Consider the following 27,425-nt stretch of genomic DNA (forward strand, 5'->3'; position numbering starts at 1 on the left):
GTGTATAGGAAATAAAGGGAAATGAGGCACATGTTAAATAATACCTCAAGGAAGCAATAAAACAAATCCAGATGGTGAGACATTCTGCAAGATACCCAACAAGTTTTTCAATTGGTAAGTGGCATGGAAACAAAGAGGGAGAAACTGTTATAGATGAAAAGAATCTTCAGATTTCGAATCTTAGTGGAATTTATTATTATTATTATTTTTGGCGGTACGCGGGCCTCTCACTGTTGTGGCCTCTCACGTTGCGGAGCACAGGCTCCGGACACGCAGGCTCAGCGGCCATGGCACACGGGCCCAGCCGCTCCACGACATGTGGGATCTTCCCGGACCGCGGCACGAACCCGTGCCCCCTGCATCGGCAGGCGGGCTCTCAACCACTGCGCCACCAGGGAAACCCCCAGCACCACTCTTAAGACAGAAGTTTGGAAGTACCTCTGGATTGAGATCTGCTCTCCTTCCTCCCTGTTCAGTTTCAATAAGAAGCCCCCCAAACTATCTTCATCTACTACCCTGGTGTGGACAACAGTCAGAAGATAGATAGCTCAAGCTTCTTTCTAACCTTGGAAGTGGAGCTTGCCCATGAGGAAATTCGTGCTGGTTCCCACAAACTCTCAGGCATTCGATGTAAGCCCATGTATCAAGAAATATCTCTGACTGCTGTGCAAAGGGCATGGGACTTTATCCGTTCCTCCAGGAATCCTTCTTTGAATTAACAACCTCCATCTTCTCCTTGAGTCTCCATATGAAGCCTTCCTTCAAGCTTCCTGTACACAACTTAGCATTAGTGATTACTGTGTGGTAATGGCAAAGGGTGTATTTGGCCTCCTGTCCCCTGTGCCAGTGTGTCACTGGAGAGCCAGAACGATGTACTTGCTTGCACTAGCACACTGCCTGGTACTCACAGGAGATCAAAAAAGGGTAAAGGATTTTAGATCTTTTTCTTTTGCCACTAACTAGCTGTGTGATCTTGGGAAAGCCATGTCACTTCTCAGAGTCCCAGTTCCTTTATCTCTAAAATGGAGGTGGTAGAAAAGAATGAAGGAAGAATTTGACTATCTACCTTTCTGCTGTCACAAACGAAGGCTTTGAACTACATTTAAATGACCTCAGTGACTATCCTCTTAAGATGACGATTCTCTGGCTACCACTTCTATTTCCCCCCACCTCCCTCCCTAAATCAAAGACACTAACTATTGCAAAAAAAAAAAAAAAAAAAAAGGCATGAAGCACCCCTGTTCTGGGGGAGTTGATTGGCTACCCTTGGCACCTGCAGAGCGGTTTGCTAGACAAGCTGTTAATAGCAAGAGTCATGCAATACCTTCACAAGGCGCTCTGGGCGCTCTTCCAGCTGCCCTCCCACTACCTCCGTGTCTCTGTCCAGGTGAGGTAGACAGGCTGGAGCTTGCATATATCCAAGAGCGAGCTGCTCCTGATTTGGGCAGGACATGTTCTGAATCAGAGGCTGTCATCAACCTCAGCCTTGCAGGTACAGCCCCAGGCTATTCACACAGGAGGAGGGAGGTCCTGTACTCCCTTGGGGGCAAACCAAGTCTTTTCTGTGTGTGTGTGTGTGTGTGATTTTACTTGTATTCCACAAATGACAGCCACCAGGTGATAGGCCAGGGGAGGTCAGGTTGCCGTAACCATATCAAACAGCTGCTTGGTAGGCCCTTCAGTTTCCTACTTCTGAGAATGCTTTGATCATAGCATACCTGGCTTCTTATGTGTGTCCCCAGGCTGAGCCCTCAACAGTTTCCTCTGAATCCTCATCGAGGAAGGAGCATTAACCCAGCTTTCCCCTACAGCACCTCCAAGCACATTCACAGCTGTCCTGCCATTCCCAGCTCTGCTCTCCTCTTGGGGGCCAGTTCCAGCTTCCCTGAAAATCAGATAAGATTCCTTGAAAGCAGATGAATGAATGATGGCTAACCAGCAAATAATCACCAAGGCCCTAAAGAACCCAGATGCAATAAAAAATAAGCAAACAGGGCTTCCCTGGTGGCGCAGTGGTTGAGAGTCCGCCTGCCGATGCAGGGGACACGGGTTCGTGTCCCGGTCCTGGAAGATCCCACGTGCCGCGGAGCGGCTGGGCCCGTGAGCCATGGCCGCTGAGCCTGCGCATCCGGAGCCTGTGCTCCGCAAACCCACCACCAACAAAAAAACACCCTTCCTTTTCAAAAGTCTCCAGCTAGAACAAAATGGTCTGGGAGTCATGAAAGCGAGGTTCCTATCTTCATACTGACTTTGCCACTAACTAGCTCTGTGACCCTGACCTGCATTCCACGGGCCTCACTGACTTCCTTTGTGGAAGTGGCTCTGGGAGCTGGCAGAGTTGGTGGAATGCACAAGATAAAAACAGAGAACAATTTTAGAGTGGATAACACACATTCGGTCATAACCTTCCCTGATGCAGGGCTCTGTGCTTGCTTACTAGAAAGCTGAAACAGGGGTCCCCATGGCTTTTTGTGCAAACCCTACTATATCACAGTAATCTTTGTAAAACACAAATCTAGTTCTGTGCCTGTGCTCTCCACCCACACACCCACCTAAACGGTGTCAATAGCTTTTCATAAGTCTTTTTTTTTTTCCCGTAAGTCTTAAAATAATGACCACAGTCCCTACCGCTGCCTACCAGGCCTTGCAAGGGAGCCTCACCCAAACCACCCTTCCTCTCTCTGTCTATCTCCTTACACTCCCCTTTTCAGTCCCCTGAACTCATCAGGCTTCCTCCCAACTCAAGGTTTTAACACCTAGTTTCCTCATTATGTTCCTTACTCCATTCACCCCTCCCCATTCTACCTGCTTAAATCCTGTGTGTGCCTCCTTTCCTTAGACAAGCCTTCCCAGAAACCCCAGGGGAAGTGAACAGCCTCTGTTTTGCTTGTGTCACACTCTGTACTTTTCCTTTGTGGCCCTTATCACTAGCATAATAAATTAACTGTATTTCTTGGTTCTTGAAAAACTATTTGATTGTTTCATGAGGGCAGAAACCACATCTGTCTGGTTCCCTGAAGTAATCTCTGCTCCAAGCATAGTGCCTGGAATACAACAAATGTTCAACAAATGTTTGCTCAAAAAATACTCTTTAAATACTGATTGAATGGAAGAATCCATGAGTAAATGTCCTAAAAGAACTAGATTTTGTTCTTTAACAATAGTATCAAAAAGCTATCCTTTGCAAAACTTAACAATCCTTTTTGATACTTTTGGTGGGACCCTGTAGCACCATATGGACATAAGATCAGAAAGATCAATAAAAGGAAAGAAAAGTGTTGATTCACTTCTACCTGAAGACTTTAAATCTGTGATTGTCACTCTTAACTCTCACCTTTAGCTGTTGAAAGCAACTCAAGAGCTTTGCTAGTGGATGCTAGCTCTGTTTTCTGCTTTCCCTCTATTGCCATGGGATGCCATCTACTTTAATAAGTAGTTCAGCTTAATCCCATGAACACCATCTCCCCGGACAATAACACAGCTCTCTCCCCTATAAGTTCCACCTGCCTGTAATGCACATGGAAGGATCAGCAAAAAGTAATGAGGTCCCTAGGAATTAATTTTTAATCTGCAAGACCTTAAAGGGAAGACCCGTGGTAATATTTTGTTTGTCCACAAGGGGGCAGATTTCAACTTGCGGTCATAGCTCCTGAGAGCAGCAGAGACACTGCCTATTCACATGTACTTTGTGACCATCAACAGCTTTTCACCCTCTGTTTCATATACTCCTGCCGGCATTCTCCCCACATGTGAGCAATGTCTCCTTAGGACTCATACTCAGAGTGATCCCTCATCACAAAACCTGGTCAAGTGAAGCTGATGAAGTCCTGCTGGGTTATACACCTCCTTCCCTAACTTTGTTCCTCTCCTCTGCAGTCTCCCTTTTATGGACTTTTGTTCCTCATCTTGTTAAGTCACTTGTTTTACATACTTTTACAGAATGGCTAAATGCAACCCTACAGAGTGACCTCAAAACACTATCTGGTTCAGAATTTGCCCAAAGCCATGGAAGCCTGAAGCAGCCCTGTACTTCAGCATCTCTGCCTGGAGAAAGTTTGCAACAGAAGTCAATGGTGCTGATACGCAACTTACAGCTGCGAGAGCCTACTTTGTGCCTTTCTTTATGTCCAGTTGGGAGAACTTTTCAACCCTTCTGTAAAGCATTCACAGGTCCACACTGTGGCCGAGAAGGAGAGCTGCTAGAGATATATTTCAGGCATGGCCCTCCCTCAGCCTTTCCCAGAGGGTGGCACACACAGTGGATAACCCATACTGCAAGAGCCCTCTATTCAAGTCCCCAATACCTCCATGCTCCTTATTCCCCTCTGTGTCCAGGATCCGGGATTCCTTTTTGATTTAAAACAATTCACACAGAGAATTCCCTGACTTCCAGTGGTTAGGACTCTGCTCTGTGGCAATAAATAAATAAATAAGTAAAATAAAACAATTCACACAATTCATTAAACAAGTATTTATTAGGTGTTAAGAACTGTTCCAGCCTCTGAACAGGAGGCTTTGGCAGTAAAAAAAACAACAGCAACAACTATGTCCTGTTCTTGCGGAGCTTCCATTCTCGTGGTTGGGGAGGGAGAATTCAACAAAGCGGGAGCAGCAGCAGAAGTCAGGTGGTGGTACGTGCAAAGAAGAAAATTAAAGTAGAGAAGGGGGAGTAGAGAGCAAAGGGGTGCTATTTCATGCACAGTGGTCAGAGCCATGCAGATATGAAGCGGATAAGATTCAAAGCAGAGAGAAGAGCATGTGCAAAGTTACTGAGGTGGGAATCTCTGAGGAGTACTAGAGGCTAATGTAGTGGGAAGACAGCTGACAAAGGGAGAGACGGTAGGAGATGAGGTCAAAAAAGTGAGGGGAGTCCAAGAAATGGTGAAGTCATGTAGAGATTTTTAAAGCCATGGCAAGGAGTTTTAATATTATATGAAATGAAATGGAGATGCATCAAAGGATTTTAAGCAGAGCAATGATCAGCTCTGTCCTAGGCTTTAATAGGACAAGTTCATGTGCCCAATGTTAGCACAAGTTCATGTGCCCAATGCACAGTGAGGCCAGACAAACTGAAATGTCGGAGTTTGGAGCAAGAGAAAGGTTTATTGCAGGGCCACGCAAGGAGCCGGCTGGCTCTTGCTCTAAAAAATCCGAGTTCTCTGAAGGGTTTCGGCAAAGGATTTTTGAAAGCCAGGTGAGGGAGGGTGGTCGCAGGGTACGTGATCAGCTCATGCACAGTTCTCTGATTGGCTGATGGTGAGGAAACAGAGCGGTGTCACAGGGGTTAACATTATCAGTCCTTAGGCTCCAGGAGGCCTGGGGCTGTGTGCTCATGACCATCAAGTAGTTAACATCTTCCATTTGGGGGGTGCGGTTTCACATCTGTAAAACAACTCTGGAAACAACTCTGGAAATGTGCATCAAATACTGTTATCTAGGTATTTCAGAGAGGAGCTAAAGCAGAGGATATGGGGGAAGGCCTGTCCCGGGAAGGTCCCATAGGGTCCTACTTGGTTGCATCTGTGCTATGTTGAGAATAGACACCAGGGCCAACCAGGGAGGCTTGCTAAGGGGCTACTGCACTAGTGCAGGGGAGAGGTCGTTGTGCCTTGGATTACAAAGGTGGTGGAGGAGGTGGTGAGAGGTGTTTGGACTCTGGAAATATTCTAAAAGTACAGCCAACATCATTTGTTACAGGACTGACCGAAGGTTATAAGAGGAAGCACTAAAAGATGATTCCAAGATTATTTGTTTCACAGTTCTTCCATATGTCTGAAGAGGTACTAGAAGTTAAATACTCAGGAGAATAATTAAGAGTGAGGTGAAAAATACCTGTGGTTTCTGGGTCTTGTTCATCAGGTGAGTCAGGGCACATCAGACTGAAATAAGAGGATGTGAACACTGCATACCCAGCAGGTAGGGAGCGAGTAGGGGTGAAGGGCATAACCATGTGGGGACCCCATCCTCAAAGACTCCAATGTAATTGGTTCGGTGTTGGACACCGCAGTGAATGGTTAAATCGTTTTACAGGTTAAGCCTCATCTGCAGGCAGGCTTGAGCGTCCCTGTTGAGAAGTTCACTCCCTGGGTGCTGCATTACCAGCGACTCCCGTACCCCGACGCACACACCCAAGGGCCCTGGAATGTTAGGCTTGACTGAGGGAGGGAGTCCAGGCTTTCTTTGACGAGACACGTCGTCGCACTTGCTGACCTGCGGAGGTCCCAGCACCCAGTGGGCCCCCAGGCTTACAGTGGAGGAAAATTGAGGGTTATGCGAAGCTGTTAATATAAAATACACCTCCCTAAGTCCTGAAGGAACAATTCCTGGCTAATAACAAAAAAAACTACAAAAGAGAAATGATGGTTGACTTTAGAAATAATGATTTCGTAGAAGAAATACTGTATGAAATATACCTAATAACATCTGTCATTTATCCTCGTGAATTAATAATACAAGGAACATTGGTCTAAAGATACATATAAATCTGCAATAGTGGATTATAAACTGGTGTTCATACTGTAATAGTAGCTACATAGGGTGCTTGCTTAATGTGATGGTGTTTAACATCAATAAATCAGAGGCTTCATGGGAGGTAAGGTAAAGACCAAGACCAAGACCGCTGGCTAGGAAAAGTAGGGCTCGTCCGGGATTTGAACCCGGGACCTCTCGCACCCTAAGCGAGAATCATACCCCTAGACCAACGAGCCACGCAAATCGCGTTTCCATTTCTAAACTTTAGTATGGAAACTTTTCGCCGCGTCCATGGTTGTAAACTCTTCTTTTACTAACTAACTGTGGGCATGGATGACACCTAGTGGAGGAACAAATCACTGCACGCTCTCGTCCAAATTTCCGAATGCAGTGCCACACATCTTTTTTAGGAAAAAAGATTCAGGATCAACATTAATTGCGCTGCATATTTTCGCTTCCGAGTGGGCCAAAGGTGCTGCGGGAATGATGGCAGGCAATCTCATCAGGAACAGTCACAGGCTGAGGGGTGATCCCGTGGCACTGGGGAGGGGAGAAGACCCGCGTTCCCAGCAGGGCGTCTCCCTGACCGGTACCGACCTCTCTGCCCGCTGTCGGCCGGAGAGCTGGGCCCAATTCCGGAGACTTCTGGCTTCGGCACATTACTGACCTGTTCCTGGGCTCGGCCAGGCTGGGACGTCTCTGGCCCTGCCTTACATGCTATGGAACTCACCGCCCGGTGAGCTTCCGTGTTTCCTCCGGGAAGATCCAGGCGCCTTCTCTCCGCAGGACCCCAGACTCAGCATCTCAAGTAGCGAAAGCTCTCGCCGTGTGGCGCCCTCCGTGGAGAGCCCGCCCGAGGCCCGAGAGGACCCCGACTTTCCCGGGTGACCAGCCTAGGTAGGCGCTCCGTACCCGTTAGAGCTAACAAAGGTTGTTGGGTCACTCGAGGCTCCCTGCGCTTGTGTAATACGACTCTTTCCATCAATCTCAAGCACTGTGGCTACAAAGAAGAAAGAAAGCACAACAAATCGGGAAGAAAGGGGGAAAAAAGAGTATACGAAGAGCCTCCTAAAAAGATAAATATATGAACCATGTGGCGTGAAGGGGAGGAGAGTGGAGGGTACAGGAAATGCTTCGCAAGCGTTTAGCACGAGGTAGCGTGGCCGAGCGGTCTAAGGCGCTGGATTAAGGCTCCAGTCTCTTCGGGGGCGTGGGTTCGAATCCCACCGCTGCCAAGTGGTTTTTGTAACACTCTTGGGTGTCACAGCCATGAATGCGCTGGTCCTGCCACTTAAAGACAGAGTTCATTTACTTTCCTCTCTTGTCCAACCGCTTGTCTATACTCGATAGAGAATCTGGGTTTGCAGTGTTTTGCGACTTCTCATGTTTCTGAGTCTTTCATAAGTCAAAGTTCTTTAATGATAGATATTAACACCATCGTAAGGTCATAATAATGCCTTTGAATCCATGGTTTCCCGTTGGTAAGGTGCTAGGACTTTAATATAAACCTGTAAGCTTTGCTTTGCCTTTCTTCACTCAGCCGAAGGGCATATTATGAGCACTTTTATTGTTATTGGCACTGCTCTACTGTTGGGGGGGTACAGGAAAAACGATGCCTGCCCGCAAGGGAAGCTCACAAAGCACATTGGAAAAGTAAGCCATACTATTTGAAAACGGTCTCGGAACATTGTAAGACATCATCACGCACACAACAAAGGCAGTGTAAAGGAAGGCAGTGTAGTGATGTGGTGTGGGTGTGGAAACGCCGGGCTCCGCTGCTGCTGTTAGACCACCAGAGTCCTATTCTCACACTACTAGCTGTGTGGCCTTAGGCAAATTGCTTAGCTTCTGCGTGCCTCAGTTTCTTCATGTGTAATGTGGAGATTCCTCATGGAAATGTTATAAAACTTAGTTTGCACATGTAAGGTGCTTAGAACAGTTTGGCAATCAAAAAATGTTAAGTGTTTTCATTGCTTAAACACACCTTTTGCCACATTTCAGACCACAGGGCTATCTCTTCCTTTTCTCCCATCTGGGTTGAAATTCCACTAAAGATTAGATAATAAAAGATCAAATTGTCCACAGAAAGCTACAGTAAAAATGTAGAAATGTGAAAGTCCTGTAATTATCAATATAGATATGTGTCATTCTGCTACCCACAGATAAGCAGTTTAGTAGTTTTTTATTGAGGAGAAGTCTGAATTGGGTACTTGGGCCAAAGTGGAGAGACGAAGACTGATTTAGGCTCTCCATTTGTATTGTAAACCAAAACCATGGTTCCTGTCCTTTGGGAAGATTCCAATCTGAGTCTACAAAAGCCAAAAATAAATGCTGTTTAATTGTGGCTTCTGGAAGCCAGCAGGTGCACCCAGGAATATGGCAGTATTCATTCATTCATTCATTCATTATTAATCACCTACTATACGTGTACACAGGGCTAAGTGCTGAGGGTACTGCAGCGAGCATAACAAAATCTTTTCTCTTGTTGAGCTTACATCCTGAGAGGGGAGGAAAGAGAAGAAAAAAAGAAATAATTAAATGTATATAAATGTGTCAAGTAGTGATAAATGCTGTGAAGAAAAATAGATTTGTACAGGGGCTAGTGACAATTGGGGGCTATTTTGGAAAGAGTGGTCAAGGAAGATGTCTCTAAAGAGGTGGCGTTTGAGCACAGAAGGAATATCTGAAGGAATAATATTCCAGAAAGAGGAAACAGCAAGTGAAAGGTCCATAATAGGAAACAAGGTCCATGTATTTGAGGAATAGTAAGAAGACCAGTGTAGCCAGGAGAACGAGTGAGAAGGAGGAGGAGGGGATTGGAGCTGGGTTCAGTGGGATAGTCAGGGCCAGAACATGCAACGGCAAGATCGTGGATTATATTCTATGTGTGAGAAGTTACTGGATGTTTTTGAACTGAAGAGATTTTTTTTTTGGCTTGTATTTTAATAGGATAATTCTGGCTGCTCTCTAGAGTAGGGAGTAGAGAGGAAGTAGGAAGATGAGTTAGAAGGCTATTGTGTGAGTACAGTCAAAAGATGAAGGAGACTAGGACTAGGGTACTAGCAGTGAATGTGTTGGGAAATGGATGAAGGTACACCCAATAGGCTTTGTGGGTAGATTGGATGTAATGTATAGGGGAACTGGACGAATGATGGATCTATTTTCTGAGACATGGATGGTGGTGGAAGGGCAGTTGGAAGAGGAGTGGCAGGAGATCAGGAGTAGCATTTGAGACATGGTAAATTTCAGATACCTATAACTCATTCATGTGGGGCAAGCAGGTGACTATATGTACAAACCTAGGTCAAGTCTTATGATACAAATTTAAGGATCATCAGTATAGAGACGGTATTTAAAGCCAAATGATTGGATGAGTATATGTAGACTGATCCAAAAAGGAAGACAAGAAGACATCTGTAAATTGACAGTTCAGGAAAGCAGGGGCCAGCAAAAGAGACTAAAAAGTAGCCTCCTGAAATGAGGAGTATAGTATCCCTATGCTGCTGGGAAGTCAAGTATGATGAAGAGTGAGAACTAACCTTTAGATTTGGAAACAAAGTCATTAGTGACCTTGACAAGAGTGATCTCCGTGGAGTGGTGGAGATAAAAGTCTGATTATGATCTTGAAGGACTTGGAGATGCTATGTTTGTATGCTGATGGGAATGATCTTGCACACTGGGACAAATAGTTGTTGTGTGTTAGGGGCTGTAGCAGGGAATGTTGATTGCAGAAATCAAGCCCTTGAGTAAGGGAGAGCAAAGGGGATTCATCTGATGAGAAAGTGAAGGAGTTGCCTTAAATAGGAGATGACAAAGATGAGCCTTGAAACAGGAGGGAAGACAGAGAATATGAGTGTGGATGTCGGTGAACTGGCTGCAGGAAGGGGATATAGTTCACTTCTAAAGGAGTTATTCTTTTCTGTAATAGTTATTCACTTAATAAAGAAAGTTGATAAGGGTCCACAAAACATTTTTTAAAAATTTAGCCTTTAAAATTTGCCTTTGGGGATTTACATTCCCTCCTTTCTCTGCTGCTCTGCTAGAGTTAACAGAATTCGTTCCCTACTCCACAGGAGTGTTTTTTTTTTAAAAGAGGCGGAGGTGGGGGGGAGGAGAAAGAAAAGACACGACACTATATGATAATACATAAAAACTCCTTTAAACGATAATTATCACACTCATAAAATGGTGATTATGTTAGTATGTTTGAGATCCCAGTTCCCTTGGGGGGGGCGGGGGGGATGGGGAACAGACCCCCGTATTTAGCACTATTTGAAGTTGCCAAGCAGTCTCCCAAACACTATTTTATTTTACTGAACGGGGTCCCTGGAGGTAGGCAGGGAAAGGGAAAGTGTTACCATTTCCATTCCACAGCCGATGCACTGAGAGGTCAAGAGACTTACCCGCTCTCGAAACTGCCACGTCCGCCTACCCGCCGGGGAGAGTGGCGAACCGCTTCGTCAGACAGAATTCAATAGATAACTTGGAGCTGTCCCTAACTTTGCTATTTCACATCCTCGGGGGCCTTTGCTCAACTTTTCAAAGCAGAGTAAACAAAATGCTGTAACAGACGTATATTAAATAAGTTGTTTATTAGAAATGAAATACGTTATTTATTAGAAGCAGGAAAACGGGGCTCGTCCGGGATTTGAACCCGGGACCTCTCGCACCCTAAGCGAGAATCATACCCCTAGACCAACGAGCCACCCTTTTCCCGATTTTTAATTCGGCCCCAAGGCTCACTCACGTCACTAGGCGTTTTTCAAAGAAATGTGAACCTGAGAGCCTTCTACTGGCAGGAATGCGTGTTTGTTACGCCAGCTTGCACAAGCCTCACGCCGCTGAGAGGCATTTATCAGCAGCTATGGTGGATCCAGACCGGGTGAGCAGCAAGGGAACTATTATGCGTCCATTTTGCCTGAACATCCTCTCAGGCGCTGCCGAGGAGAGGTGGTATCTGCCGAGCACCGCCGCATTGGCACAGTCTTTCGGCCCCTGCCGCTTTGAGGCCTCGGAGGGAAAAATGATCCAGAAGGCCCCAGCGAGATTTGAACTCGCGACCCCTGGTTTACAAGACCAGTGCTCTAACCCCTGAGCTATGGAGCCTCCGCCCGAAGTGCTCCTCTGTATTTTCCATATTATAGATGTATTCAGTACGCCTGGCATCTGTCAAATGAAATAGAATTTTGACTCCAAGACATTCTACAAAACTGAAATTTTTCCATGTCCTGTCAACCTCTCAAAAAGGCTCCACTTGGAGCAGAGCCACTACTAGGCTGTCTTCTAGTCCCTTATCTTGATACTCTGCTGAGACATCGACGTCTGCGCCTCTGGTGCCCAGAAAGGATGCATAATACAAGAACTCTAGATACCTGGGCACACGGGAGACACACCTGAGAATTAAGAGGCGCATATAGAGGTTATCTGATGGGCAGGGAGGTTATGGTGCACTCTCTTCCCTTAATATAGTGGTAAAATCTGCGGAGCAGGTGAGAAGAGGTTTACCACGCGGTTTTGTCCTTTCTGAACAGAGCCCCATACCCTTGTGTATTGGAATTAATACCTCCCTCTCAAACAAAGGTCCAGGGTTAGGAGCAAGCATGGAAAAGAGGTGCTGGGGAGGAAGATTTTAATCCTTCCTTAAAGACATATGGATTTACATATATCTTTGGTTTGAAAATAATACAATTTTTTTTAAAGGATTGTGTTTTCACTTTTTAGAGACCCTGTTTTTGTAAGCTAGTAAACAGGAACTAAAATTTTATTTATTTAAATAGGTACAAAAAATCTTGTACCTATTTCTTACTGCAAATATAGTCATAGACTAGAACACTGGGGAAAAGGCACTGATTCACACAAGCCCAAGAAGCGAGCCACTTCTGTTTAGTAAGGTTTAGATCCTCTGACCACAGGCCTGCTAGAGCACTCACTATTTTTTAATGTCATTTGTCAAAAATCATGAAGTCTGTAAGAAATCTGAAAGCTCATGGCTCATTGTCTCCTTTCATTTTCGTTGCATAAATGTAAAACATGGTGACACTGACCTTACAAATTTATAAGGAAGAGAAATTCCCTATTTAGACAGATTAAGTAAGGCCTTTATGGCAGATAGTCTAGGTTCAGGGATGAGTCATGGGGAAGCATCACACTGTTGTCCTAAGGTGAGATGAAGGTGTACAACTGCCCAGGGCCAAGAATGTAATAGATCTTCTGTGGCTTGACAAGAACTGCTCCTCCCAACACTCCCTTGGTGTTCAACCTTCAGTCTTTCTACACCAGGCAATATCCTCCACTCCCCCAACCCTCCACCCAATGGAACTACGAGGCTTTGTTTTAACTGACTGCTGTGCCCGTGAGAATCAAGAATCAGGTTGCTGTACCCCATTTGCCTACACAAGGCATTTTACTGGAGGAAACCTCCAAGGTGCTCAGCATGATAACCTCTTTGAACCTGAAGACAGACATCATAATCCTTAAGGAAACAGCAGGAATATCGAATCAACGCTCTGAATCACGGGCGATGTGTTATGTTGGTGAGTGTTAAACTGAGTATATGGTGTAGTGGTCAGAGAACACCTGGGGCAGTTTTTCAGCCTTGCAGAGTCACAGTGACCTAGTTTTGTAAACAAGGTTCATTATTATCAATCATCTTTATTATCGTTACTATTTTTGAAGAGACAGGCCTTCTGCAAAATTGCTAGAGTCAAAACTCTGTCCCCCGCAGCTCTCTCATCCCCTCCCCCATGCTGTTTCTCCTCCTCTCTTTACTCGTTATTCTCTGGTTGTAGTCTTGGCTCCTTGGACCTTTTCCTAGAATCTGTTTCCTCATCCTCACCTGTCACAATTCAGCAAGCTTACTTCTATTCCACCTATCTCCTATCCCTGAAGGTTGTCCACGACCTTAGGTCAATCTCCCTCATTCTCCCAGCCACTGCCCACTGCTCACTTTGGTTGGCCTGTCTGATTCTAGAAGGTTCCAAGAGTCCTTCCCACTAGTTTATTAGACCCAGAGAGCAATATCAAATATGGACATGTCCCAGTGTGCTCTGGATATCAGAAGCTCGTCTCTGAAACAACTTGACTCTAGTAGAGATCTCAGGAATATTTTTCATTACTTTTTTGTTTGTATTTCTTCCATTTCCCCTCAACTTTTTTTTTGCAGAATTTTAACCCTAGAGTGGAAATAAATGAAGACCAACTAAATGAGAACAAGCAAAGGCTATTTATTCAGAGCTTGCTGTTGCGAGGGAGTCAGCCACCATTACTTGCGTTTTGGCAGACACTCAAAGGTAGACTCAGGAGTGAAAAAGCGTTATAGAGGAAAAAGGGAAGGCTCAGGTGCCGCGGACCAGCCGGACGAAGAAGACCAAACCGACCAGAGCCGGTAGGGAAGCGGTGAGGAACTGAAACAGCACCGACGAATGGGGTCAGAAGGACCAAGACAACTGATGGTTGCAAGGCAAATTTTATTGTGCTACAGTTGCAGATTATATAGACTAGAAAAGGGAAGGTTGCCAGACGGTGGTTTACATTATCTGAAGACTGTCTCGGCTCAAGGTTAACTTCCCTGGGAGAAAACCCATAAACCCAGAATCATCAAAAATAACCTGCACGTGCAGGGGGCAGACAGCTTTGCTTGTCTCATTTTACATCCTCTCTGATCTCTGGGCCCTGGTGATTTATCTCCCATGGAATGGAACAAGGAGGGGAACAAGTAGGGACAGTCCCTTCGAGCAGCGGCGACATGCCTGGCACGTCCGCAGCCTGCTCTCAAGGCTGACTGCTTCCCACACTCAGGTGCCCTGATTGGAGGCTGCTGGCCTAGGGAAGCCGCAGGTGGGTTAACTAGAAGCCAGGTATCCTATGTGATTGGTTCGGGATGCATATTTGACTTTGTCTGGTTGATCCTAAGTTGGAAGCAGGGACTAGTATCAGGAAGGCTGTTACTAATCAATTCCTGGCCATTTGGAGCTGTTACAGGGGTTATTGTTTGGCTTCCCGGACTCTTACTAGACATAGTGGTCAGAGTTCCTACAAGTCTGACTTAAAGATGGTAGGCTGGCTTCCTGAGCTGGTAGATAATGGATTGGTTTCCTGAGCTGATTTCTGCAGGCTGTGGGCCAGAGTTCCATTGTTATATATGGTCTGACCTTTGTCCATTTGTATATTCAATCTGCCACTAGAGGAAAGTTGAAAAAAACAGTACAGTAATACCTGTATACCCCTAATTTAGAATCACTAATTATAAACAGTTGCCACATTTACTACTTGTGTTGCCATAGTGTGTGTGTGTATGCACATTCATTCTTTTAAGTTTATATTGTATTATTACAAAAGGAGAAGATATTTTCTTTTACTCAAGTGCAAGCTCCCAAGAAACAGGGATAATAACCTTGTTTGTTTTGTATCTAATATCTATGATCCTTCATACCTAAATACCTCAACAGGCATCTCCCAAAATAAGAATTAAGAATAGAAGCATAACTTCAGTACCATATCACACCTAACAACATTTATAATAACTCTATGTAATCTAACAGTCCCTATTTTCAAATTTCCCCAATTGGTTCCCTCTAATTTTTTAAAAAAAATCTATATTCAAACCATATTTCTCATTGTGTTTAGTTTTAAAGTCTCTTTAAGTCTAGAAAATTCCCCTTCGCTCAGCCTTTCTTTTTTCATGGCAGTTGTCTTACAGGAGGTCTCACATTCTAGATTTGTCTGATTATTTCCATATATTAGATTCAATTTAACATTTGACTTTGATGATTTCTTCATGACTGGATTCAGCTTACATATTTTTGTCAGAAACACTACCTCACAGATTTTTAATACTCTGAGGAACCCAATAATTTTCCAGGACAGATGTCTAGGCTGTAGGAAAAATTAAATTTTTAATTACCCAAGCAGAAAGAATGAAGTCTAATAAGATTATTTTATCTATTTGCATGAAAATGCATTGTGTACCACTCAAGAAGCTTTTGTTCATGAAAGAGACCTCCTCTTTTTTGGGGGGGGAATTTTATTTTATTTATTTTTTTATACAGCAGGTTCTTATTAGTTATCCATTTTATACATACTAGTATATATATGTCAATCCCAATCTCCCAATTCATCACACCACCATCCTCTCCCTGCCACTTTCCCCCCTTGGTGTCCATACATTTGTTCTCTACATCTGTGAAGAGACCTCCTTGATCTCGTTGGGTGAAGACCCTGTAATTTTCAGCTTCATTGACCATAAAGTACCTTAAAAAGTCAAGGATTAATATAGAAAAGTAGGCACAATTACCAGAGCCCAGTCAATTATTCACCTTAGCAACATCCAAGTACATCTATGGATAGGCAGACTGATTTCTAAGGTACATAGATTATTTATATAAAATATCAAGGAACATGGCTTTGTAAAACTTTAGCCAAAAAAAAAAAAGTTGTACTTGCCTCAATTTGTGCTTTCTTAAATTTATTTTCTTCGGTTTCCACAGACCTCTCACCCTTGGGAAACTGAGGCTGCGCTCACTATGGCAATCCTCAGTCACTACTTGTGTTGCCACCTAACCACTGTGTGTGTGTGTGTGTGTGTGTGTGTGCATGCATATTCATTCTTCTAGATTTATATTGTATGTATTACAGAAGGAGAAGGAGGTATCTTCTTTTATTCAATGGCAAGCTCCCTACAAGCAGGGATGTAAACTTGTTTATTTTCTGCACCTCCCCAAACCTGACGAAATGGTGAGTGCAGATTTATCTGTGGGTTGTGTGCTACCTTGAAGGGCCAAAGGAAGATCCTATTTCTCAGTTTCAAAAATGCCTCTTGGTAGATGTTCCCCACTAGCCTAATTCTAAGTGCCTAAATCCATTATAATCACTCTTGTGTGCCCAAGCTGACCAAGACTTGAGCACTTGGTACTCTGCTGTATTGGAATCAGAAGCTGGGAAAGGTAGTAGAGACATCAAAGAATAAAATCAAATGTACATCAGACTTGATCTTCTTAAACCCAAAGCAGCCAGACTATTATAATATTTTGCAGGGACTGAGTCAGGGCAGGGGAAGGATGTTATTGCTACCAGCAGGATGAACAGAAACAAAGAATAAAGAATGTCTCATAAGCTTCATCTTTCCATTCTGCTGACCATGCCCTAGTTCAGGGTTGCATTTCTTTTCACCTGAAGCTTGCAGAGGCAATCAATCTGGTGAGATTGCTCCCTTTTGTCCCACCTCTTCCATAAACTCCAGTAAACATTGTAAGGACAAATAAAAATTTAAAGTAAGAGGCTTAATTTTCCCTGTTGAAAATAAGGGAAGGGATTTCCTTTCCCTTCTCTCCTTTTTCTTTGAACAGTTATTTTAGAAAATTCATAAGTATAAATACGTCGCAGTACTTTGCATTAGTGTAATGGTCAATGTGATAAACATATGAGACCACAAAAAAGCTAAGTATTTAAGTAGGGGCTCAATAAATGCTGAAAAGACTATCTGATACATCCATCAAAAGGAACATATTATTTACCGTATTTAATTTTTAGTGAGATTTTTATAGTACATGCAGAAAGGAGCCAGACCAATACCTGGATGGCTCTCTACTGGAGCTAGGGAGAGAGGTTTACAGAGAGACCTCCTATAAGACAACTGCCATGAAAAAAGAGAGGCTGAGAGGAGGGGAATTTTCTAGATTAAAAGAGACTAAAGAAACATTAAAACTAAATGCAATGAGAAATATTGTTTGAACCTAGATTAAAAAATAATTGGAGGGAGCCAATTGGGGAAATTTGATTACATAGAGTTATTATAAATGTTGTTAGGTGTAATATGGTAGTGAAGTTATGTTTCTATTCTTTTTTTTTTGCAGTACGCGGGCCTCTCACTGTTGCAGCCTGTCCCGTTGCGGAGCACAGGCTCCGGGTGCGCAAGCCCAGCGGCCATGGCTCACGGGCCCAGCCGCTCCGGGGCATGTGAGATCTTCCGGGACCGGGGCACGAACCCGTGTCCCCTGCATTGGCAGGCTGACTCTCAACCACTGCGCCACCAGGGAAACCCTATATTTCTATTCTTAATTCTTATTTTTAGGAGAGGCCTGTTGAGGTATTGCAACGTAGTGCAAGTCTGGTGGAAACTTTCAAATGCCCTATTTGAGCATAGGACAGTTGAAACATAGATTGAAACATAGAGTACTTGTAAAAATTCTCTAACCTTTGAGGAATTTGTTAAGATGCCAATTCATAGGCCTGAGATTCTGCATTTCTAATCAATTACCAGGAGATGCTGATGCTGCTGGTCCTTAGACTACACTTTGAGCATCAAGACTTTGAGGTAAATTTCCTGCTTTTATATACATTTTCATCACCTGGACTATTGCCAAGGTATAGATAGCAGGAAATCTAAGGTTAAATTCTCCAGTAATATTGCAGAATGCTAGAGCCTAAAATACTAGTATCCCACACTGAAAACTGAAGGAACAGGCATGTGCCAGACAAACACAGCACATTTTATCTTTATCAGGCATCACTCCAAATGTCTTCAGATAATGGACAATTAAGTATTTGGCAAGGTTGGCACTCCTCTAGGAAAGCTGAGACTTCTGGCTTTCAGGTCTCTGTGTAACCCAATGGGTGGTCCACTTCTGTGGGGAATGGATCAAGGATCCTCCCCCAATGAAGGATCCAGTAAGTTCAAGACAGGCAGTGAGTGCTCAAGCAACATCAGGTGATTGAATAGGGGAAGCCAGGCACGCTGGTTAGTAAAGGAGACTCAGCCTGGGATATGAGAGTGTGGTACTTTGTCCTGATAAGAAAGTGCTTTGAAGTCTGTCAGTTTGTGGAGCCTGAACATGCAGCCCCCTGGGATCAAAAGGAGCTCTGCTATAATGACCAGGTTCTTTCTTGTTAGCTGGTTCCTTTTACTGCCTGACCTAGCACTAAAAAAAAAAAAAAAAAAAAAACACAAAAATCAAGGGCTCAGGTCACTTCCACCTTATGAGAATCTCGTAGTTTTTTGAATCTGTATTTTTAAAAAGAAGTCAAAACATTTACAGAAACTGTGGTTTACTTAAATGTGCATGTTTATCAAATTAGCACTAACAGAGACTTAAATATGACTATATAATCTCACTTCATCATCTCATCAGTATGAGGCTTCCCAAGACCAACCCATAGACCCCGAGTCTCTTGCCTGGTTCAGTACTAGACAAAATAGTTCAATAAATATTGATATTTTAAATATCAATACTTGTTCTCTCTCCTCCCATCCACTCCCTACCTCCTTTCAAGGAATAAAGAGCCCCAGGCCTTTTCTGTCTTTCAAATTGATGCTTCCTCATCTTATGCACAAAACGTGTGTGGTTGCACAGGATTTCCAGGTTCTCTCCAATTTGAGATTAGCATCAGTCTTTCCATTGCTGTGGCGTGTTGCAAAGACTTGCGTGTACTGCTGGAGGCAATAAGCTCACATTCGCTTTTATCTGAGGATTCTCAAAAAGTGTGAAAACACAAAGTGAAGTTCTCAGAAGTCGTACCCTTCAGCCAAAGGGGCTGGCGATGGCTACTTGAACCCCTCCATCTCCAGTGATGTGGAACATAGAAACCACAACTTTGCCCATTCCGCTAGACTAGCTGGCCTTCGCCGCTAACCATCTCCGAGCGTGCGCCTCGCTCCTGACTCCGGTAGCTTCTGGAGAGAAAGAGAACTTAGTTGGAGCCCAAGGGTAGACATCCAGCTCTGCCCCGGGAGCTCAGATTGCCTATCAACTGGGACCAGAGGGAGGGAACGAGAGGACGAAGCGGAGCGACCAGGGTGGGCATAACCCGGTGTGGGCGGGGGTGAGACGGGGGCGGGGTGGAGGGGACTTGGTTCAGAGGGCAGCCGGGACTGGAGGGGGTGGAGGGTTGATGGGGAGCCCGAGGAGAGCCCGCCTCCGGCCTCGGACCCTGGGAGCCCCTTCCTAAACCGGCCCCAGCCTTCTCCCACTCGCCACTCCCACTTCCCGGCCTCGGTCCTAAATTCATCCGGTGCTCCCTGAGCCCTATTTCCAAGCAGCTTTTCTAGTACTTCTTTTCTGTCCATCGGCCCCCACTCCCTTCCTGGAAGCAAAGACGGGAACTAGCAGGACCTTCGCCCCGTGAAGATCCAGTGAAGAACAATTTTGCCTCTCTCTAAGCACCCCTGACCCCGACCCCTCAAGCCACCACGGAAGGACTTCGGAGAGCCCTTGGGCAAGGGGAGGCAAGAGCAGGGTGTTTTTTATGAGTGATCGAGGAGGAGAGTAAGAGTTAGGAAGTTAGGAAACTTTAATTAGACTCCTAGGAGAATTTCTGCATCCGGAGACCCAGACATGGTCAATCAGAAACAGCAAAGAATATATGTAACGTGTAACTCAGGACTTTTAGCGCCTACTAGAGGTCATTGACGGGTACGAGATCCCACTTGGGTGCTGGGGATCCCCGGGATCACTTCTGCAACTTTACTTAGCCTTCCCTCTACTCCATTCGAAAGAAACGATATGGAGCCTAGTGGATCCAGGACCCCAGGGAAACCCGGGACCCACTCCTTTCCGGTGTGGGAACTTTCTTGGATGTAACCTCCCTCTGGCAGTCACCCTGGTCCCTACATAAGGGAAATGGTTCAGAGGCTACATACGCATGGGTCTACCCCAGAGTGCTATTTTCAAAAAAATTAGACCCAATCTCTCCATTCTGACTGAACCTGCAGGGGATGCGATCAAGGATTTTCTTTTTTATCGGTGACAGGCTTACCAGATCTGTCAACGGAAGGGGGCCTCTTACTGGATCTCCGGCTCCATTCGCACTGTGAGTTTCACAGCCACAGACCAACGACCCAACAGCGAGGAGTTCCTTATTCAGTCTTCTGTAATCACTTGCAATAAGTCGCCAGTGAGATGGGTTTTTGTTTTTTGTTTTTTGCTTTTCCCTTTCGGCGTGGAATTGCCTAGGTTAAAGAAAAGGCGGAAGTCTTCAAAGGATATTCACGCTAATATCATTGACCACTTTCTAGCTCACTTCCCAGGCCTGTGAGAATGCGATGGTTTCTACTCTCTCCAAGTTTGCTCAGAACCCTAGGTGTAAATGAAAACAGTGAAGGAGACCCGACTAACCATGAAGAAAATTCAGAATGTTGAGCCTGGGGTCGGTAGTAAACAGCTCAAGGATGAAAAATTGTAATCGCATGCGGTAGTGTGGCCGAGCGGTCTAAGGCGCTGGATTTAGGCTCCAGTCTCTTCGGGGGCGTGGGTTCGAATCCCATCACTACCAACCGTGTTTTAGTCTAGCTGTAAATCCGAAGTAATACAGAAATTCCGATTAAATCCCAAGCGATCTTCTTTCTTCCAGCAAGAATTACCCCGGAACTTCCATCAGTACCCGCTCCCCGTCCTCCCGCTGCCCGAGAAATACGTATTACCGAATATCAAGTCGGGTTACCTCGGATTCCTCCTGACATCCCGTGCCGAAACTAGCTGTATGCACCCCACTCGACTTTTCATTGTGTCCAAGTTTTTGTGTTCCCGCAATGGGGAATTCTTTCGGTCCTCCTCTTCTAAAACCCATGCTCACATTGAATCATTCTCATGACCTGGCTTAGGCACCATCCAGTAGGGAAGGCTTCCTAGAAAGTGCCCCGCAGCCTCCATCAGCCCGACGCCCACACTGGTTTAGGAGCTGCAGCTCTGTGATCGCGAAGTAAGCTGCACAGACCCGATTTTGCTTTTAATCACATTACTTTTGTAATTGAATATGATGAATGAATGAAGGCAGAAAGCCACTTCCTACCTGGCTTCCAGATGTCACTCAGGCATGGGGGTGGAGTAGGGCAGGTAAACGGTTCTTTTGAATTTGACTTTGCAGGTGGGTTTGTGATTCCAAAACATTTCAAAGCTGATTCTTGGCTGACTCCGTGCGTCTGGCCCAGTGGGGTGTGCTGTGAATGTTGGCTTAGCCACTGCTCTGCCCCTTCCACAAGTGAATTCACTTATCTTGGAGACTGTCCAGGTCTCTGAGCAACCCAACTACAATACCTGTACAGAACCTAACTCAGTGTGGGAAAGAGGAGCGGGTAAACTCAGGGTCTATTTAGTGGTGCCCTATTAGAATGGTTGTCCCACCGCGCTTCTCAGCCGAGTCAGCCCGTTACCCCACTGCAGTGCTCACAGATTTGGCTGTACAGCTCTCTCAAGGAGGTACGAATTTCCCTGCAGTGCCTTGAGGAACGAATGAAAGGAACAGAGCAGTAGACTAGGACTCTGTGCAGGAACCAAGGTCTAGGGATTTTTTAATGACACTTTTTAATTCTGCCTTCCTTTTTATGTCTTTCCCCCTCCTCAATCAAAAGCTTCTTCTGTGTCCTCCCAGACCCACTCCCATTTCACTTTGATGACTCCTCCAGACCAGTTCCTTTCATTTTTTACCCACCTTAGGCCCCTGAGGTCTTTATAAAAACAACAAAACAAATCTCTAAAGTCCATAGTTTACATTAGGGTTTATTCTTGGTGTTGCACATTCTATGGGTTTTGACAAATGTATAATTATATATATATCCACCATTAAAGTATCATACAGAATAGTTTCACTGCTCTAAAAATCCTCAGTGTCTCACCAGTGCATCCCTCCCTCCCTTTTAACCTCTGGCAAACACTGATCTTTTATCATCTCCATGTTGCCTTTTCCAGAATGTCATATATTTGGAATCATACAATATGTAGCCTTTTCAGACTGGCATCTTTCACTTAGTAATACACATTTAAAGTTCCTCCATATCATTTCATGGCTTGATATCTCATTTCTTCCTGGTGCTGAATAATATTCCATTGTATGGATGTACCACAGTTTATTTATCTATTTGCCTATTGAAGGATATCTTTACTGTTTCCCAGTTTTGGAAGTTATACATACATAAAGCTGCTATAAACATTCATGGGCAGGTTTTTGTGTGGACATAAGTTTTCACCTCATTTGAGTAAGTACCTAGGAATGTGATTCCTGGATTTTATGGTGAGAATATATTTAGTTTTGTAAGAAACTGCCAGAATGTCTTCCATAGTGGCACAGTTTGTAAGGTTAAAACACTGTGTTTTAAAAAATTTAATTTATATATGTGGCATATTTTGAAAAAAAATACCTTAAAGTAAAAAGAGCACAATTTACCCACAGATAAACATCTTTTGCCATATTTCCTCTTCTCCAAAAATGAATGATAAATTTCTAGAAGCAGGAAGAGAATATCTGACCAAGCACAATGTCTTTTCTTTTTTTTCGGTATGCGGGCCTCTCATTGTTGTGGCCTCTCCCGCTGCGGCGCACAAGCTCGGGATGCGCAGGCTCAGTAGCCATCGCTCACGGGCCCAGCAGCTCCGCGGCATGTAGGTATTTTCGCAAACCGGGGCACGAACCCATATCTCCTACCTCGGCAGGCAGACTCGCAACCGCTGCGCTACCAGGGAAGCCCCACGAAAGCACTCTCACACAACCTCTTTTTAAGGTTCCTGATTTATAATGCCCAACTATCCTCCAGAAAGTAGTGACATTCTACAAGAAAGTCCTTGTCACTGTATCCTGCCCAGTACTAAATAATAAACACACTCTGATTTGGTGGTGCAGCAATATCCCCTAGTTTTAATTAGTATTTCTTCTTATTATTGAAGGAACATTTCCACATGCATATTTTGTCTTCTGCATTGCTTATTCTCTACACTGTTTGTTTACATTGCTTTGAAGAACAGATATTTCTACAGTATTTCTCTTTAAACCCTGAATTGCCCAGTATAAAATATTCACAGTAAGGGAAAAGTGTAGGGATGGGGTGGGGTTGAGGGATGTTACTCAATATTCAGTCAAGGCTAGCTGGTCTTCAAGATTAGGAGATAACATTCAAATCTAAAAGGGGAACTATTAATTCATATCTCCTCTGTAAATCAAATCACGTGTACTGCATGATCACAAAGAGGACACACAAAATTGTTTCATAGTCGGCGAAAAGCTGTTCTTTTGTTGCCTGAAAACAGAGCTAAAGTAAATGTTTTACAGTCGTTGGTATAGGAGGATAAAACCTGGCACGCAGCAAAATTTCACGTCCTTTTTTCGAGCCGGAATCGAACCAGCAACCTAAGGATGACAGAAGAAAAATCACCTCTACAGTCCTCCACTCTACCAGCTGAGCTATCGAAGGACACAATTAGCAAAAGTTAGTGTCAATTATTGAGCTTATAGTAACAGCCAGTGAGAGGCCTAGCTTCTTTGTATTTAAAGTTCGGGCTCAAGTTGGAGGTCAGGAAGTCTCCAGAGAGTTGAATCTCTGGTGAACTAAATCCAGGGAGCAGCCGGGGGCCGAAGGACGAGGAGTCTGAATCCGAGGAAGTAAGCGATAGGAACAGAACAGGAACCATCCAGATTGGGCGTATCTGCGTAGCTTCTGGACTAGGCTGTCCCAGAGTAATCTGCAAACCAGTTCTCCCTCCAGGAGCACAGGAAAAACTGGGGCGCCAGGCAGATTGCAAGTGGCGAAATGTGCAGGACGCCACGCTCCAGTAGCGGCAGCCGGAGGACCATGGCCATCAATAGGCCGAGGCTAATTAGCTCTTTTCCGTAAACACAGGTGTGTGTGTACTCCGCCAAGCCCCGGAGTGTTCTCGCAGAGACCTGAGTAATCTAGTTTCTCCACTACTTACTGAATGGTATAAACACCTGGTTTTCCCCCAGGATCATAGTGCCCCCAATCCTATAATCTTTCGTCCCAAATGCTCAGGATCTGATTTTCCCTGAAACATCACACAGTGCTTGCTTGCTTTCAACAGTCAGTGGACGCAAGAAAAGGAGAGAGCCACCCTCTTTGCAACGAAAGCACGCAGAGGCCCCAGCGAGAATTGAACTCACGGTCACCGGTTTACAGGATCAGTGCACTAATCCGTAAGCTATGGAGCCTAGCCATGATCCTATGGCTTGTATTGAATTCCCTAAGTTTTAAAAGCTGCAGCCAAATGGCATATCTAAACAAAATTTAATAAACACTTAAAAATTAAAAGGAGTTTCTTTTGAAGGAAGCGCTTCTTTATATACGAGGAAGAAACATGTTCTTGACTAGGCCCAAACGGGAATGTAATTCACTGGAAGAGCCCTGGTAGCACCTACAGTGCATGCTCCTCAGTCTCAGGCCTGACAAGTCACTGAACTTGGGCAACACCAGGGCCACGAGCGGAGCCGTGGGATAAAGTGGGGTAGGTGAGGGTGCCTTACCGAAGAAAAGGATGCGAGACATGGCATCACGTCACTGTCTCCCATCTGCTTGGATTCTTAAAGTAACTGCTCCAGCTCTGGTTTGTTTCTTTGCTTTTAAAAGGAGGCGGCCTTCTCAAAGCCCAGAACTTACCCCTTGGACCCTCAGAATGGAGGGGGCCGGGGGCGAGGCAGTGAGGATGTGAAAGCATCCAGGCGTCCAGGCCGCCCCCTCCCACGACCTTTCAGCGGAGTCAGGTTCGGTCATAGTCAGTCTGGGCCTGAGATTCCTCCAGGTTTCCTGAAGCAGAAACTGGCTTTAGAAAAGGAGTAACCTTTCCCTCGGTCCTTTAACACTCTGCTAACAGCTCGGAGTCTGAACGGTAGCTGCTTCTCTCTCGGCCTCGGGCCCTTCTAAATGCCCAACCTGAAGTCCAGAATCAACAGAAAGTGGCGGTACATTGGAGGGCTGGGAAGGGAGCGCTCGCCTTCTTTTCTCTCCCGTCTTAGCCCGCGCAGCAGTCTGGCGCCGGTATTTAGCCATTCATTCAACTGTTATTTATCGAGTTTTCCCCCTACGCCAAGAATGTGCTCGGTGCACGGTGAACAGGTGTGACCAAGCGAAACAGGCTAGAACCCAAGAGCGTCGTTCCCCGAGCAGAAGGGACTGCGGCGTAAGGACAACGCTCTCCCTTCCCATTCCACCCACCACCTTCTAGGTGATAGAGAAGCGGGCGAGGGCAAGCTTCTCTAGAAGAGGATATTGGAAGTGGGCAACTCTCCCGGACGGTTGCCATGTTCTGTGCGCCCTTGAAGGGTGCCTTAAATCTAGACCTATAGTACAAAGTTCATTAAGTAAAGCTGAAAGGAAACAGCAAGAGCATGTTACAGGGTGTGAGATAGCAGGGCAGGCTAAGACAATGGTTCTAGGATTTGACCTCCGCAGGGGCGTGGTATCGAGTTCCTCCGCTGCCGCACCCTGGGGAGGAGGGTCTTTTGACGAAATCAACGTTTTGGGTTTTTCTTGTTGTTTTGGTTTCTTTCTTTTTTTTTTTTTTTGTCCTTACTTGTCCTCCATCCCCAGACCACCTGCAATGGTGTTGGTCCTAACCCTGTAAGTACTCGGGCCCTCGTCAGAGGGTCCACAGGTGGACTAGCAGCTCAGCCTGAGTCCCAAACTGAACGTTCCTACCTCTGGAACGCTGTGGCTCACGTTCCTCCGAATCTGCACGGTGACGCTCTTGGGGTCTGGAGAAAATCGCTGGACTTAGGAGAGGAATCAAAAACGGTCCTCAAATATTGTGATGCAACTAACAGAATGTATGAATATTCCTAAAGAGAAAGCGGCGTTTTCGCGGGTGGCTCGTTGGTCTAGTGGTATGATTCTCGCTTTGGGTGCGAGAGGTCCCGGGTTCAAATCCCGGACGAGCCCTACCTTTCCCCTTCTTTCTCTCTTTTTCCCCCTCCCTCTTAAGAGCTAAATGAAGCCAACACCGCCCAGTCTAGACCCACCTAGGCGAAGTCTCTTTCAACCTCGACCTGATTCGAGATGAGCTTGTGAGCAAGTTGACCACTTCTGTCGACCAATTCAGGGACAACGAAGATGCTACCGTGGGCCAAGGGCTTCGTTGTATAGATAGGGGCCCCTCGTCCCGCTATGACAGGCTTTTTTGTCAGGAATATCTTGCTCAGGCAGGTCTCACGCCGGCACTTCGAGCGGAAAAAAACTAGTGCACTTCTAACGCAATATAACATAGTGACAGTCGTCTTGCCATTTCTGGCAAGAATCACCCAGCTCCTTAGTGCCCTTTGATAGCTCACTTGGAAAACCAGCAGGTTATGGTGTGAGGTGTCTACCTGTAACCTTAGAGTGTGGTTGATCCTGGTTTGTCGAAGTTGCCCAAACTTAGAAACGACTGGTACGATAGGCCTTCAAACTTGCTAGTCTTCCTAAACTGCTTGTACAAGGGAATCTTTGACAGGATTTCTGTCTGACCTGATCATATTTGCCCTTTGCAAGGTTCATCTCTTGGAAAAGGTACGTACTCAGGCAAGAATAAAGGGGTTTGTGATTGGTAATTGGAGGGAGGGGAGAGAGTAGAATCTGCCAGGACATCCTGACTTCTAGGTTGGTTGTCTCCTGAGAAAGGTGTTATATCTAGCCTGGGCTTTGATGTATTTGCTGAATGATTACTGGTGGAGATGAACAGAAGGAAGTTGGATATAAAGTCCTGAGATTCAAGAGAAAGATCCAAACCAGAGAAATGAATTTTAGGAATAAAAAACACAGGGCAGTGGTTGGTTAACACTGGTTTTGGAAAGAACCCACAGGGAAGAGCATTAATAGAGAGAGGAAGAATTTAAAGACAGGCCCTGGTGATCACTAGTGTTTAAAAATCTGATGGCTGATTTGCTAACTCAGGGGCTGTTGACAATCTTTACCAGCATTTAAAGCAGAAAGTTTAGGGAAGATGATAGCACTGGATGGGTTGAAGAATGAGGGGAAGGTGTGGAAACTAAGTAAATCATTCTTTTTAGGATCTTGATTGTGAAGGGGAGGACCTAGCCAGTTCACACGTCTGGCTTGGAGGTCTTAGGGTAGCTCCACAATTATTTTGTGGGGCCTTTCTTTCCCTGCCCTGAAACCTGAGCAAAGGTGTGTTGGGTTGCCAAGAGTGCACTCCTTGGCTTTGGTATGTTCTGACTCTGAAGGGATTTTATCACCAGCACAGATGAAA

The 27,425-nt window shown here is 45.2% G+C and overlaps 7 non-coding genes across 7 annotated transcripts; 3 read left to right on the plus strand and 4 right to left on the minus strand.

The window, feature by feature from the left end:
* Positions 1-6,635: 6,635 nt before the first annotated feature.
* Positions 6,636-6,707, minus strand: TRNAP-AGG (transfer RNA proline (anticodon AGG)). Its single transcript has one exon. It is a non-coding gene; the product is annotated as a tRNA-Pro (tRNA).
* A 917-nt stretch (positions 6,708-7,624) lies between these two features.
* Positions 7,625-7,706, plus strand: TRNAL-AAG (transfer RNA leucine (anticodon AAG)). Its single transcript has one exon. It is a non-coding gene; the product is annotated as a tRNA-Leu (tRNA).
* Positions 7,707-11,104: 3,398 nt separating this feature from the next.
* Positions 11,105-11,176, minus strand: TRNAP-AGG (transfer RNA proline (anticodon AGG)). Its single transcript has one exon. It is a non-coding gene; the product is annotated as a tRNA-Pro (tRNA).
* A 328-nt stretch (positions 11,177-11,504) lies between these two features.
* TRNAT-UGU (transfer RNA threonine (anticodon UGU)) lies at positions 11,505-11,577 on the minus strand. Its single transcript has one exon. It is a non-coding gene; the product is annotated as a tRNA-Thr (tRNA).
* A 9,077-nt stretch (positions 11,578-20,654) lies between these two features.
* Positions 20,655-20,736, plus strand: TRNAL-UAG (transfer RNA leucine (anticodon UAG)). Its single transcript has one exon. It is a non-coding gene; the product is annotated as a tRNA-Leu (tRNA).
* A 2,812-nt stretch (positions 20,737-23,548) lies between these two features.
* TRNAY-GUA (transfer RNA tyrosine (anticodon GUA)) lies at positions 23,549-23,644 on the minus strand. Its single transcript is given in 2 exon segments — positions 23,549-23,588; positions 23,608-23,644. It is a non-coding gene; the product is annotated as a tRNA-Tyr (tRNA).
* A 2,403-nt stretch (positions 23,645-26,047) lies between these two features.
* Positions 26,048-26,119, plus strand: TRNAP-UGG (transfer RNA proline (anticodon UGG)). Its single transcript has one exon. It is a non-coding gene; the product is annotated as a tRNA-Pro (tRNA).
* The last annotated feature ends 1,306 nt before the right edge of the window (positions 26,120-27,425 follow it).

This window comes from Delphinapterus leucas, chromosome 2 (assembly GCF_059928025.1).
Source record: "Delphinapterus leucas isolate spDelLeu-1000000601 "Yukka" chromosome 2, BTC_Dleu_Yukka2, whole genome shotgun sequence".
Classification (NCBI taxonomy): domain Eukaryota; kingdom Metazoa; phylum Chordata; class Mammalia; order Artiodactyla; family Monodontidae; genus Delphinapterus; species Delphinapterus leucas.